General features: G+C 33.9%; 1 pseudogene; it reads right to left on the reverse strand.

Moving 5' to 3' along the window:
* LOC132178267 (uncharacterized) overlaps positions 1-6,788 on the reverse strand; it is a 12,566-nt pseudogene extending 5,778 nt beyond the window's left edge.
* Between the last annotated feature and the right edge of the window lie 6,070 nt (positions 6,789-12,858).

A 12,858-nucleotide genomic window follows, 5' to 3' on the forward strand; every position in this document is an offset into this window, starting at 1 on the left:
CTGTGAAATGGATTCTCAAGTATCTTCGAGATACTTCGAGAGTATGTTTGTGCTTCGGCAGTGGTCAACAGGTGCTTGATGGGTTTACAGACGCAGATATGGCTGGGGATATTGATTCTAGAAAATCTACTTCAGAGTACCTGATTACTTATTCAGGGGAAGCAGTGTCATGGCAATCCAGATTGCAGAAGTGTGTTGCTTTGTCTACCACAGAGGCAGAGTACATTGCTATCACTGAAGCGGCTAAAGAATTGTTATGGATGAAAAAGTTCTTACAAGAACTGGGTCTACAGCAAGAGAGGTATGTGCTTTACTATGACAGTCAGAGTGCCATCCATCTCAGTAAGAATTCAACTTTCCATTCAAGATCGAAACATATCGATGTTAAGTGTCATTGGATTCGTGATGCACTAGAGGATAAGCTGTTATAGATTGAGAAAATTCATACTGATGATAATGGGTCAGATATGATGACTAAATCGTTGCCTATGCAAAAGCTTGAAATTTGCAGAAGCGCGGCGGGCTTGGTGGAGCCCCCCACATAATCGGGAGGGGGAGATTTGTTGGGGGTGATCCCTCTTTATGTGGGGACCATCCCACGTGGCAGCAACACAAAGGGTTTTAAAACCCTTTGTGTGCTATATATATATCTTGAGACAAAAGAATAAAGTGAGAAGAAAGAAAGAAGCGTGCGGTGACAGTGCGGCGCAGGGAGAAAAAGAAAAAGTAAAAGAAGAAAAAAAGGTTAGGCCTTTTTTCACATCCATCAGAGATTGGAAGGTCGTTTATGGTTCGATCTTGATGCAATTTTAGAGTGTTGCTCCTGACGACGAGTGCTACGTATTGACTGGTGTCGATCGTTGGAATTCCTCTCCAATCGTTTGGTTGTTAATACCTACTTGGTGAGATCTTTCTTTATTCTTGTTGGAATCCACTTTAGGGTGATGAATTTATGTTTAATCCAAGAATGCATGTATTCTTGATGTGGTGATAACCTCTAGATATTTCTCTAGGGAAGACAAATTGTAAACTCATTATTGTTGATAGTGGAAGATTTAATTGGACTAGGTCCCGTGGTTTTTACCTTCGCATTGGAGGGTTTTCCACGTAAAAATCTTGGTGTCTTGCTTGTGGGTTTGCTTGATTATTATTTTGCTATTGTGTTACTATTTAATTTGCACAAAGAGGAGTAGATTAATTCCGCTGAGCATCTGAAATTGGTGTTCACCCCTAACACAACCAAATCCCTAAACACAATGAGGAATGAGTTTAACAATTAAGCACTTACATGATGCTTGCCTTTTACCAGGAAAAGCATGGAGTGTGAGATGCACTAATGGACACCAAGGTGAAGTATAATGTGACTCTTTTGATTAGTTGCCACAGCATTTGTAGGTTCAAAAGGAAAAAATATGGTTTCAAATCTTTATAGGGATTTGGTGTCTCATATCATATCCACTTTTGCTGCATGCAAGGAATTATGTGACACACAAAATTAAGTCACATAGGACAGAAGATCAGAAACAAAATTGATGTGCGATAGCAGCAACAAAACATTTCTAGGGCAAATTGGTGGCATATTTGGTGAAAACTTGTGGCTTTTCAAGTTCTAAAAGGATTAGAAGGGAATCTAGGATTTAAATCTCTTGTTTGCAAAGATTGAATCTTAATGGATGTAAAGTGGCTAGAAGTAGGAAAGGAATCCTACGTCGGATGCTTAGGTTATATTTTTCTATATTATTGCATTTACCTTTAGTTTTCTAGCAATTTCAATCCAATTCCAGCCCGAATCCAGACTGATCTTCCTCCCTAAAACCCAAACTACATTTCAATGAAAAACAGACAAACAGCCCAAGAATCTAAAATCACAGTTCACGGGTTCTGTCCAATGCACCCAGAACTGCCCCTAAATTTTGCCTCTTTCTCACTTAATTTTATGTGCTACTTTCTGGGCTATAGGTTGCAAACATTCACAGATGAATGAAAATCTCTAAGTATGGTGTGCATGCAAGCAGTTGGGGCTGATTGGTTGAACTCTCTTGATGGGGTGCTTAACCTCATGATTCCAACGGCAAATTGATTGACATTTTTTTGCAAATAATAAGTTTTGAATCCAAAACCTCCAGACACATTATTCAGTAGGGAGGTGGGCTTACACTAATGTTAAAATTTCAAAGGTGGGCTTATACTGACTAAGGCATAAATACAACTATAAAACACAACATAAATTGAAACTCAAACACAACTTTCTTTTTGCTGTAGAGAACAACACATGGACGTTGTGATGACACTACTTATTTGACTGGTATATCGATTCTTTTATTTTCATATATTTGCAAATACAAAATCATTCAAAGAGCAAAAGGATCTTCATCTTGAATCAGAATTAAATAAAGCAGAAGGCAAAGAAAAAACAAATAATTGCATTAAAAAAATTTATGAACATTCTCAGTCAATTAAATTTGTTTTAGAGATTTTTACTACATTATTCAAATAAGATGTTTCTATTATCTAATGATGATTAATGGGTTTGGTAGCTTTTGAAGAAGCAAGCCCCATGCACTATCAAAGAAAATTTATTGAGCACTCTTAGGACGGCAGAGAGAGCGACGGCAACGACTGGCGGTGATGTAATTTTTTCATTGATGACATACTTGATGAGTAGATCCTATTGAGCACTATCAGGAATATATGGTTGCTTCCAAATAAACTAAAATTATATAACCCATATATAGAATCAAGCATATTTAATACTCATCACAGTTCCCATTAATCATTAGAAAAACAGAGTAATAGGTATATCCTAGTTTATCTTCTTTTTCTCATACCCCTTCAAAGCCCAAGATACCTAAAATCGGAACCCTAAATCACCTATCCATCTTCAAACTCCCAATTTTCCTTAAAAGTCCAAAATACTGTTGTTACCAACCCTACTGCACCATGAAAAATTGTAATCCTAGCCCTTCAACAGTTTTAAAACTTCTGTAACAAAAATCAATCTTACTGTAATCCTAGAGAGGCTGCCAAAAATCACGTGTTCTCACAAAAATCTTAAAACTCCTGTCCTACAAAAATCTCACAAAAACCTTTTGTGTTTTTGGCGCCATGAAAAACCGTAATCCTAGCCCTTCAACAGTCTTAGAGTCAAGCATATTTAACGAAGTATTCATCTAATTAATTAAAATGATATTCTGCTCCTGTGATCCAGTTCTTTCCTGAGACAAGACAGTGATGAGGAAGCAGTATTCAAAAGCTTTAGAGATATCAATGAGCTAATAAAAGACATGTTGGAACTGAAGGGAAGACATGCATCTATGGAGACTGAACTAAAAGAGATGCATGACCGATACTCTCAACTAAGCCTTCAATTTGCCGAGGTTGAAGGAGAGCGACAGAAACTCATGATGACTCTTAAGAATGTTCGGAAACACAAATTTAATATATAAAACCCATCTCTGAACACAATAAAATTTCATATATATATATTTCTCAGTAATAAAAGAAAACGTAAAGATACAAAAGGTTGACATAACGTAAACATACTAAGAAACTAACCAGATACAGAGATCAAGAGACGGTGGAGAGTGGGGAAAACCCGATTTGCAGGTTGAGTTATATAGAGATTGAAATCGGTGGAGAGAATCCTAGAGGGGCAGGGATTGATTAGAAATTGAGGTCGGTGGAGAAATTTCCAAATCAGTGTTAAAAATTGCCCAATCAAAAATCAAGAAAACTCACCATGCCATTGGGGGAAAGCAGGAGTTAAGGTCTCCAATCTTATCTCCAATCCAAAGGCTTTCCAAAAGATGAGCAAACTTGGAGAACATAATTTTGCTGAGATACCCAATTCCATTTTGCTTAGAAAACCCTAAAAACAAAGAGATAGAAAAAGAGATCGAAAAAGAGGAAAGCGTTGGAAGAAGAGGAAAAAGAGGGATAAAAAACCGAGAGAGATAAAAAGAGAGAGAGAGAGAGAGAGAGCATGCCTTAGAGGAAGAAGAGGAAAACAGAGAAGAAAGAAAACAGAGAGCATCACGTTGTTTACATCGTGTTAGAGAGAAGGAAGAGACGGCGTCAAACTGAACCGGTTCAGTTTTTAAAATAGTGTATTAAAAATCCGGTTCACATTTAAAAAAAAAAATTATGCCACATGTCGCAATTATCTGGAAGGTGATTCGGCTTTTATATATATATATATATATATATATATATATATATATATTAAAAAATGAAAAAAAAAAATTGAAAAAAAAAAATGTCGACGGTTTTTTACTGTTCACACATCGTTATTCCCCTTTCTAGTCTACCGGATTTTAGCTATTTTAAAGGTCACTACCCCATTAGTGACTTTTGTGGCCCAAAAAGTCACTATTTGGTAGTCATTAAACATGCATTAAAATTGTTGTAGTTATAAGCTCCTCTCGCCTACCTTGTCCTCTGGTTTGTTGGTATCATCTTTGTAGATTATTACTCGTGGAGGTGCTAAACAACGCAGTTGATCCGCATATTCATTCTACTGTGTAATATTTATATCCGTATAATTAGGGATTAATATGTAGCTCGTAAGAAAAAGAACATGTATATTAGTTTTTATTTCAGAAGGGGATTTAATATGAATTTTTATTATGTGGGATTTTCTATTGATGATTAATTTTCTATGGATTTTTATATACATCATGTTCACGTACTATTTCTGAGCATGCTTAAAGTCGTGCTGACTTCTGTACGTACATGACACATACCTTATGACACAGTCAATTATACTTCTCTAATGACACAATTATCTATTTCTAAATAAAATTATGAACTTACCCCGTTACATTAATTCCACCTTTCATCCAATACAAATCACATGCTGAACTGGACAGCAAATTTTGAACTATCATTCAAAAAGATAAAATGACCACAACAATAACCCCTTTTACACCCTTAAAATTCACTACCATTTAATGGTTAATTTTAACAATGCATTGGATAAATTGTTGAAATATAAATTGTAAATATCCAAATTAAATATCATTAGTCCAAGCCCTTTTATCTTTTATTTTCTTGTCATGTTTAGATAGAAAAATCTAGGAAAGCTAGACCAAATTGCAACGATACAGTTTAGTTTTGCTTAAAACACAAGTTAGCTCGAAAAATGGATAAATAAATAAACATGTAATACATTTTTTTAGATGCAAGATAAAATATATGTTACCTTTTTGAATGACATTACTCTATCAGATAAAACCATTTCAGCCGTGGTGAGGTTCCGTTTGTTGAAGGCCATCGTGTTGACTCGAGGGTGACGAACATATTCCTTTATTGATTTCAAAGAATAAACAGAACAGCAATGAAGAGGTGCATCTTCATCGGCATTCTTCTCATTTAAGAGGTTGCTGAGAGATGAATTTTCCATTAATTTTGATGATATGCTCTAAATGGTCACTGCCTCCTTTCATGGCAAAATGGAGTACATTCCAACCTCTATCATCAACCAATTCGCAACAATCTGGATAGCTTGATACAATGTGAGACATTGTAAAAACATTACCATGTTGGGCAGCAATATGAAGAGGTGTCCTACCCTTTATATGTTTCATGTATGCTATATCTCTGTTTTTATACAATAACATTGTTGCTAAGTCTGAATGGCCCAGGTATGCAACCAAGTGAAGTGGAGTCCAACTGTTATTGTCGATTTTTCTACTTATACCTTCAATTTTTTCTAGAATTCTTCTGGTCATAACTAAAATAATTTAAATATGTTAAATGTAATGATTTTCTAAATGACACAATTAAGCAAGACTTGTCATGAGTAGATTGAAAAAGTTGTCATACTTTATGATATATGACAATTGAATCTCAATGTAATTTATTATTAATATTTAGGAAAAAAATAATTTTTATCCCCCAAAGGATGATATTTTAGATTTAACTGATAAGAGTGAAATAATATGAAATAATAACGAAAAAGAAATCACCATTTATTTTTCCTATTTATCATCTCCTAAGCAGACAAGCAAATCCATAATAAAATACACTAATCTCATTGTTTATTAAAAAAAAAAAAAAAATTGTTATAAAAATAATTTGGTTAGAAAATTATAAGATTGTTGAATTGTCATACCATACATATATATCAAGTCTCCTTATATATATTTCATGAATTTATTATTTTGGTCCACTACATAATTTTTATCAAAATTAATTAAAGTTGCATTACTCATTACTAAATTATATAAATAGGTAGTACCAGCACTGTCCCACATTATGGTAGAATGCAAAGCCGTCCTACCAAGGGGCCCCACATGCATTGGTGAGTTGCATTTGTCTAAAATTTCAAACAGCACATCTTTAAACCCTCTCTCAGCAGCAATGTAAAGTGGGGTCTCACCAGCATCATTAGCAAAATATGAAAAATTTGGGTCTTCCTTGATCAACAATTCTACCACCTTAAGATGATTATAACGTACAGCGTCGTGCAAAGCCGTGTCTCTTTCTTTGTTTGTCATCCCGACCATTTCCTTTACTGGTTCAATCCCATCTTCAAGGTTTTGATGGAGAGTTTGGGAACAATATTTGATTAGAACTTCCACTATGGCAGCATGCCCGTACCTTGCCGCAATGTGCAGTGGAGTTTCACCTTTGGCGTTGGCTTGTCGTAACAATAAGGGACACATTTTAAGAATTTCTTCAACAAAGTTGGTTGCTGAATCCAATTGTTTACTGAGGGTTGTGATGTAAATATGGAGGATTGTGTTTTTATTTGGGGTTAGTAGGAGATCAAGAGACTGATAGGTCATAGGTGATATCTTTGAGGACCTCTACTTTTCCTTTTGCTGCAGCATTGTAGGAATCACGATCCATGCAAGTAATGGTCTCTGTTTGGTCGAGCTCATTAGAATTAACAGATGCTTGAGATTCAAACAAACTGGAGGGATCCATTCTTTTTACTACTCCTATAAATATCTCTCCACACAATAAGCTCTTTGGACTACTAGTTCCAATGCTCGTCGTATATATACTCTTTATTCTGCACTTCATGAAACCATGAATTATGCACAAAATAGTAATCCAAGGAATTTTAAAAAGGAAAATTAAAGTACATAGAAATTAACAAGTCCTCTCCTCAAAGACGGTTAAATTATTAATTAATTTAAAAAGTTTAAGTTGATAGAAAATTATTTATTTAATCATTTTAATTAAATAAATATTTTTAATTAGAATTAAAGATAAATAATGAAGATGAGATTTTGACCTACTTGAATAAAAAATGTAACGGAAAAGAACACGATAATATAGAAGGCCTAACACTAACACTAACACTCTGCATGCAGACATCAAACTCCCTCTATCAACGCACCGCAAAACCCCAAAAATAAATCCTAACAACTGCATCCTAAACCCATCACAAATTCCTCTGCAAAATTTTAATAGTTAAACACAAATAAACATCCCAAGTAAAAAGGAATATATAATCAATAGGTAATGGAGTAAAAACGGTGAGATATGACGAATTAATTACTATGTTGAATCTACCGTGAAAATGGTAGTGATAATAGTCGTGAGTCGCAGCTCTCGTTGCGAAAGTTACTTCAAGTCTATATGTTCAGATTGAGCAATCGATTATGTTTGTGTGAGAGAGAGAAGAGTGAAATGGGAAGACGACGGAGACGAAGGGAAAAGAAAGAAATAAGCATCAGAGAAAAGAAAGGAAAAGGGGGCGTGTGAAATTGTTATTAGTGTACGTGGAGTGAGACAAACGTTGCTCCCAAATATATAGGCAAATCACAAATGCAGTAACAACATGAAGATAAATTTGAACTTCGCATGAGTTTCAGAGTTGACTCTCAAATACAAGGAAAAATAAATAAATAAATAAAAAAAGATAAAATGTAGAATGAAAAGCCACAACTTTTCTTTCCTTTCTCTCTAACTTTACGTTGCTCTCTCTCTCTCTCTCTCTCTCTCTTGCTTTTCATTCTTTGTCTTTTTTCTCAAAAAGCCACGCATATAAGCATGACTTGCTTTGTCGCGACCAAGTCAAGAAAGGGTTGCTGCCATAGGAGGGCCACTCAAACTGTACAAGAAGGGGCTCTTATTATTGGACACAAATTTCTTCCAAGCTGGTGGGAGGAAATTTCTTGTCACCTACAAGAGTCTCTTTCCTTAGTTGTTCATATCTCTCCTCTCCCTCACACATGGTCTGAAAAATTGGGCACGTATCTTATTTGGTGGAAATGTTGCAAGTGGGTCTCAAGCTTAAGATTTGCTGAGGTACATCAGTTTGGGAAGCAAAAGCTTACTCACCTGCAAAGATTTTGGTGGAAAAGTTGTGTTCAAGTGAAAAGGCTCTCCATAAACTATCGATTCCTAAAAAAGGTCTTGGTTTTTATTTTATTTGATTGATTTGATGTTTGTAAATGAAAATTTTGACTGGTTATATATATATAGTAAATCATAAAGAAGTTAACAAGGATTAATTGCAGCTGAATTTCCAACATTACTACATATAATTACAAATCCAGTCGTGATGATAATCACAAATGTGAAATGAAGACTCTTGGTCACGAGATATATGTGACAGGTCTTTATTGCCAAATTAATCACGAATTAGTTGGTCTTTGAATGGATAGTGTTATTAATTTCAACACCAATATTTCCATACACTCACTTCTAACGTAGTGCTCCTGGACTTCCCTAGCGTCCAACGAAGACTGAGTCGTTAACAATATTGTTTTAAACTTAATATAATAATTTTTATATTTTGTCAGTATTGTGTAATAGACCAAAAAAATAATACAAAACAATCATATATGAGAATACAAAATAAAGTATTTAAGTGTTTGATAACCCTAGCTTCTTTTTTAGAATGTATTTTTTTTTTTTTAATTGAAAACTTATTTTGATATGATATAAATGTGAAATTCATTTGACTTTGTAGTAAATGTTTTGTGGATAAAATTTTTGTTAATTTTGTTTTTTTAAAAAAACTTTCTTGGTAGAAAGAAGAAAAAACGTGGAAGAGGTTAGCAAACGGCCTTAAAAATTTCCATGATTCATCCAACCTCAATAACATTATTATGTCATGTGAAAATTTGATAAACATCAACATATATAGATGGTCATGCCTTTTCCCGACAGAAGACTACCATTGTCAGCGATGCAATCCTATTTTCCTCGAAGAAAGCAAAATATGGCCAGTAAAAAAAGGAAATAAAGTCTTAATTAAAATAAAATCTTTAGTAAATAAGATCTTAGCTTAGCGGTGATTCTTGTCATTAACGTGCCAGTTGTGCCTTTTCATCTTGGGCTATATATGCATGTTAACCTTGGTATGAACTCTCGGATTGGAATGGCTCAGGTTACCTTTTGGCGATCATCCATCAGATTTGGATTCTCGGGAATAATCTCTCGAAAAAATCTCTAAGGATGAAGTCTCAAGAATGATTTCTCGGAAACTCTTCCTAGAATAATCTCTCGGAAATTCCTCCTCGGACTAATTTCTTGGGAGTGTCTTACATCATTATGTCATGTAAAAATTTGGTACAATGTGATAGTTATGTGGAATTCTTATAAATACGATCGGGAAATGCAAAGCCAATATTCCTCATAGGAAATTGATTTTTTTTTTTTTTTAATCAAAGCGGGAGAGGGGAAAAGGGGAAAAAAGTAGAAAAGTAGCAAATTGATTGGCACACATATATACCTCTCAACACATTAACTTTTGCAACAAACTTTGCCTAAAACTGGTAGACATCTATGTGATTCATGAGCCTAATTATAAATCACTCTTCGTATTAAATTAGGATTCTTTAAAATTCTTAGGATGTTAAGAATTCAACATTTATTCCCTCAACAATAGCTATCATATTCATTCATACATTAATATCGACAAGCTGATCATATGATAAAATTTAAATCTTTTAATTTGAAAATAATATTTGAAATTTGAAGAAATATACTTCTTGTGTTAGATTCTAATTAAACATGCATGGATAACACGTTGTTCTTCCAAGTTGATGAACTTTGGCTGTCAAGAAGTTGGAGCAATTATCACAATACGTCAGACCTCGTCTTGACAGCCTCCAAACCCTGAAATATCAACCTTCTGTTTTTTTTTTTAAAAAAAAAAATTGTTAAAAAGATTTTGAAATCTTTAAATTTGTTTAAAAAAAATAGTTTGTCTTCTTTTTTTTTTCTTATTTTGGCCCTTAAATTTTTATTTGAATTTCTAGTTCCGTCCTTACAGCTTATCAGTTTTATTTTAAAATTCAAATGTTTTTGATGTTAACTATGTTATTTGATTACTCTGTAATTGTTATAAAATCCGAGCAATTCAATCAGCTGCATCGTATCGTTTTCTAGCCTTTTCAATTATTGTTTAACTATCTCTATCTTTTACGTTGTCTCTTTAATTAATTGGGTATGGAGTATTTTTTATGGGTATCATGTTGTCGGTTTGAAAATCTATTACTTTTTATCTCTGGAAATTAATGTTTTAGAATATATATGATGAAGTGACGAATTATTGTATTTGTCAATTGCCATTCATGTGATACGTAATACTTGTCTTATTCTTGAGAAAAAGGAGTTCATAACGCAAGATTTACCTATTATGGGGCTCACTAATTAATCAAAATACTAATATAATTGAAAAGATTAACATAATAGGATTATAGGAGCTAGAGAACTGTCTTTCCTGCTGTATGCTTTCTTTGGCTCTGTTTCTACCATGGGCTTTACGCAATTTGGTCATTTTCAGGACATAAAGTGTGAAATAATTTGGATGGAGACAAAAAGTATTTACTGTTATATAAATATATATGTGTGTGATCAGTTTGGCTGAAAAATGAATTCCTTACGTATTAATTTGTTAGTTGAGTGCATATATAGTCGAATTTGAAAGGGAATGTTTCCAACTTAGGTTCAATATATACTTGGTGGATTTAGTGGGACCAAACCACCAAAACATCCTTTGATCGTATTTGGCTTGGGATATTATATATATCAAACTAGTTTAATTAGTTTTTGCTGTTGTGCTATTTTGCAATATTGTTACTTGTACTAAGGTATACATTTGCTGCTATCAAATAACCAAGATCAGGAGTTGAAAAAACTCTGATGTTTTGTCAAACAACGTTGTGTGCGGAATGGTGGATATTTTTATTTACTAATACAAACTTGATCGAACGTCTGATAGGGAAATGCTTGGTTTTCATCTCATATTCATCTCCATACCAGAGATGGGCAAATTCATTGTTGAATCTATAAGACTTATATGTGAGTCCTACAAATTCAATAATATATTTTTAAAAAAAAGTTTGACAAAAGATGTGTAGGAGAATGACATCAATTAATGTATCTCCGCTTGATATGATATATTAGTATTGGTGCATTCTAGTGTGCTATTTGAGTAGCCAAATATTATATATGTATATGCTTAATTACATATTATCACTTTATTTATCAACCTATCCAATGATCCTTATATTCAAATCCAAATAACTAAAAGAGAAAAAAAAAATTAAAAAATCATTTAAGCTTGACGGAATTAGGGAAACTGCCGTACTATTATAAAAATTAAAGTTTAAAAAATCCTCAATAGTATAAGAACAATGTAATATTGGACCAAAAGAGATATAAATACTAGTTGAAAGAGCCAAAACAGAGAACAAAGTAATGGAACAAAAGAATTCTCAAAATCTCATTTTGGTGACACGACTAAAAATAAATCTGTAAGATAAAAATTAATAAGAAAATATTTGCATTGCTAATCATTTGATTGGGGCGTTAAATGTGCAAAATGTGCAGTTTATATATAGTATATAATTTGTAGCAAACACAATATATGAAACATTGAAAAGTAAATATAAAATTACTAGACTAAAATAATCTACAAAATTAAGTACACTAAATCGAGCATTCAACTTTACAAAAAGCTCCTGTCATGCGGTTAATATTTATGTAATCATGAACTGAGAATGTGACCCAGTTCTGCCACGTATGCATGCCTATTAGTAGTATGGGTAGCCAGGTCAACTATATTTAGGATGCTTATCAAAATTACCATAAAACACATAGTATTTCGAGAAACTATACAACAGCTACATATGTCTTAGGCAAACACATCGAATGTAAGTTATTATATTTGGATCATCAATTCGTAACATGCCAAATTAAGTAACAAGAAAACTCATTCGGACTACACTTCTCACTTAATATGATTGTCGATCAGATATCACATCTGAATGAAACATCCTTGATCTCCTCTTTTACATGTTAGTTATTAATGCCTAAAAAATCTTTTACACACAAGGAAGAGGATACCGAAGAAGGTTAGGCCAATGATACAGTTGGCAATAGCAAGATTCAAGGAATGCATTAACACAGCATATGTGCCCGTGACAAATGCTAGTACCATTGTTATCATGGCCCCCAAAATGAGGAAGAAGGCCAGTAAGAGAAAATTCTCGCTATGGTCTTCATTGGAATACTTGTTGAAAAGAAATGGCATCAAGAGGTGGATAAAGACAGCAGAACTTGACAACACCATGGATATGGTATCTGTGATAATGAATGCTTTGAAAGCAACATTTTTTTTCAGAAGTGCAGAGCCTGGGTGTGAGCCTTCTCCACTACTCGCGAAACCCCCAGGCATGGTAATACATGCTGCAAAGGACACGGTTGTAATCAGTGCAGCCACTACCAAATGGGCTTCTGCTGCATTCCGCAATAAAAATGTCCTGTCTTCGTCCATCTTGTCTCCACCCTCGTCCCCATCCTCGAAAGTTATTACTCGTCGAGGTAGTAGTCCATGCACTTCATGCCGAATTATAGACCTCTGTGTAAGGTTTATATCGATATTATTAG

The sequence above is a fragment of the Corylus avellana genome, chromosome ca4, assembly GCF_901000735.1.
Source record: "Corylus avellana chromosome ca4, CavTom2PMs-1.0".
In the NCBI taxonomy this organism is placed as follows: domain Eukaryota; kingdom Viridiplantae; phylum Streptophyta; class Magnoliopsida; order Fagales; family Betulaceae; genus Corylus; species Corylus avellana.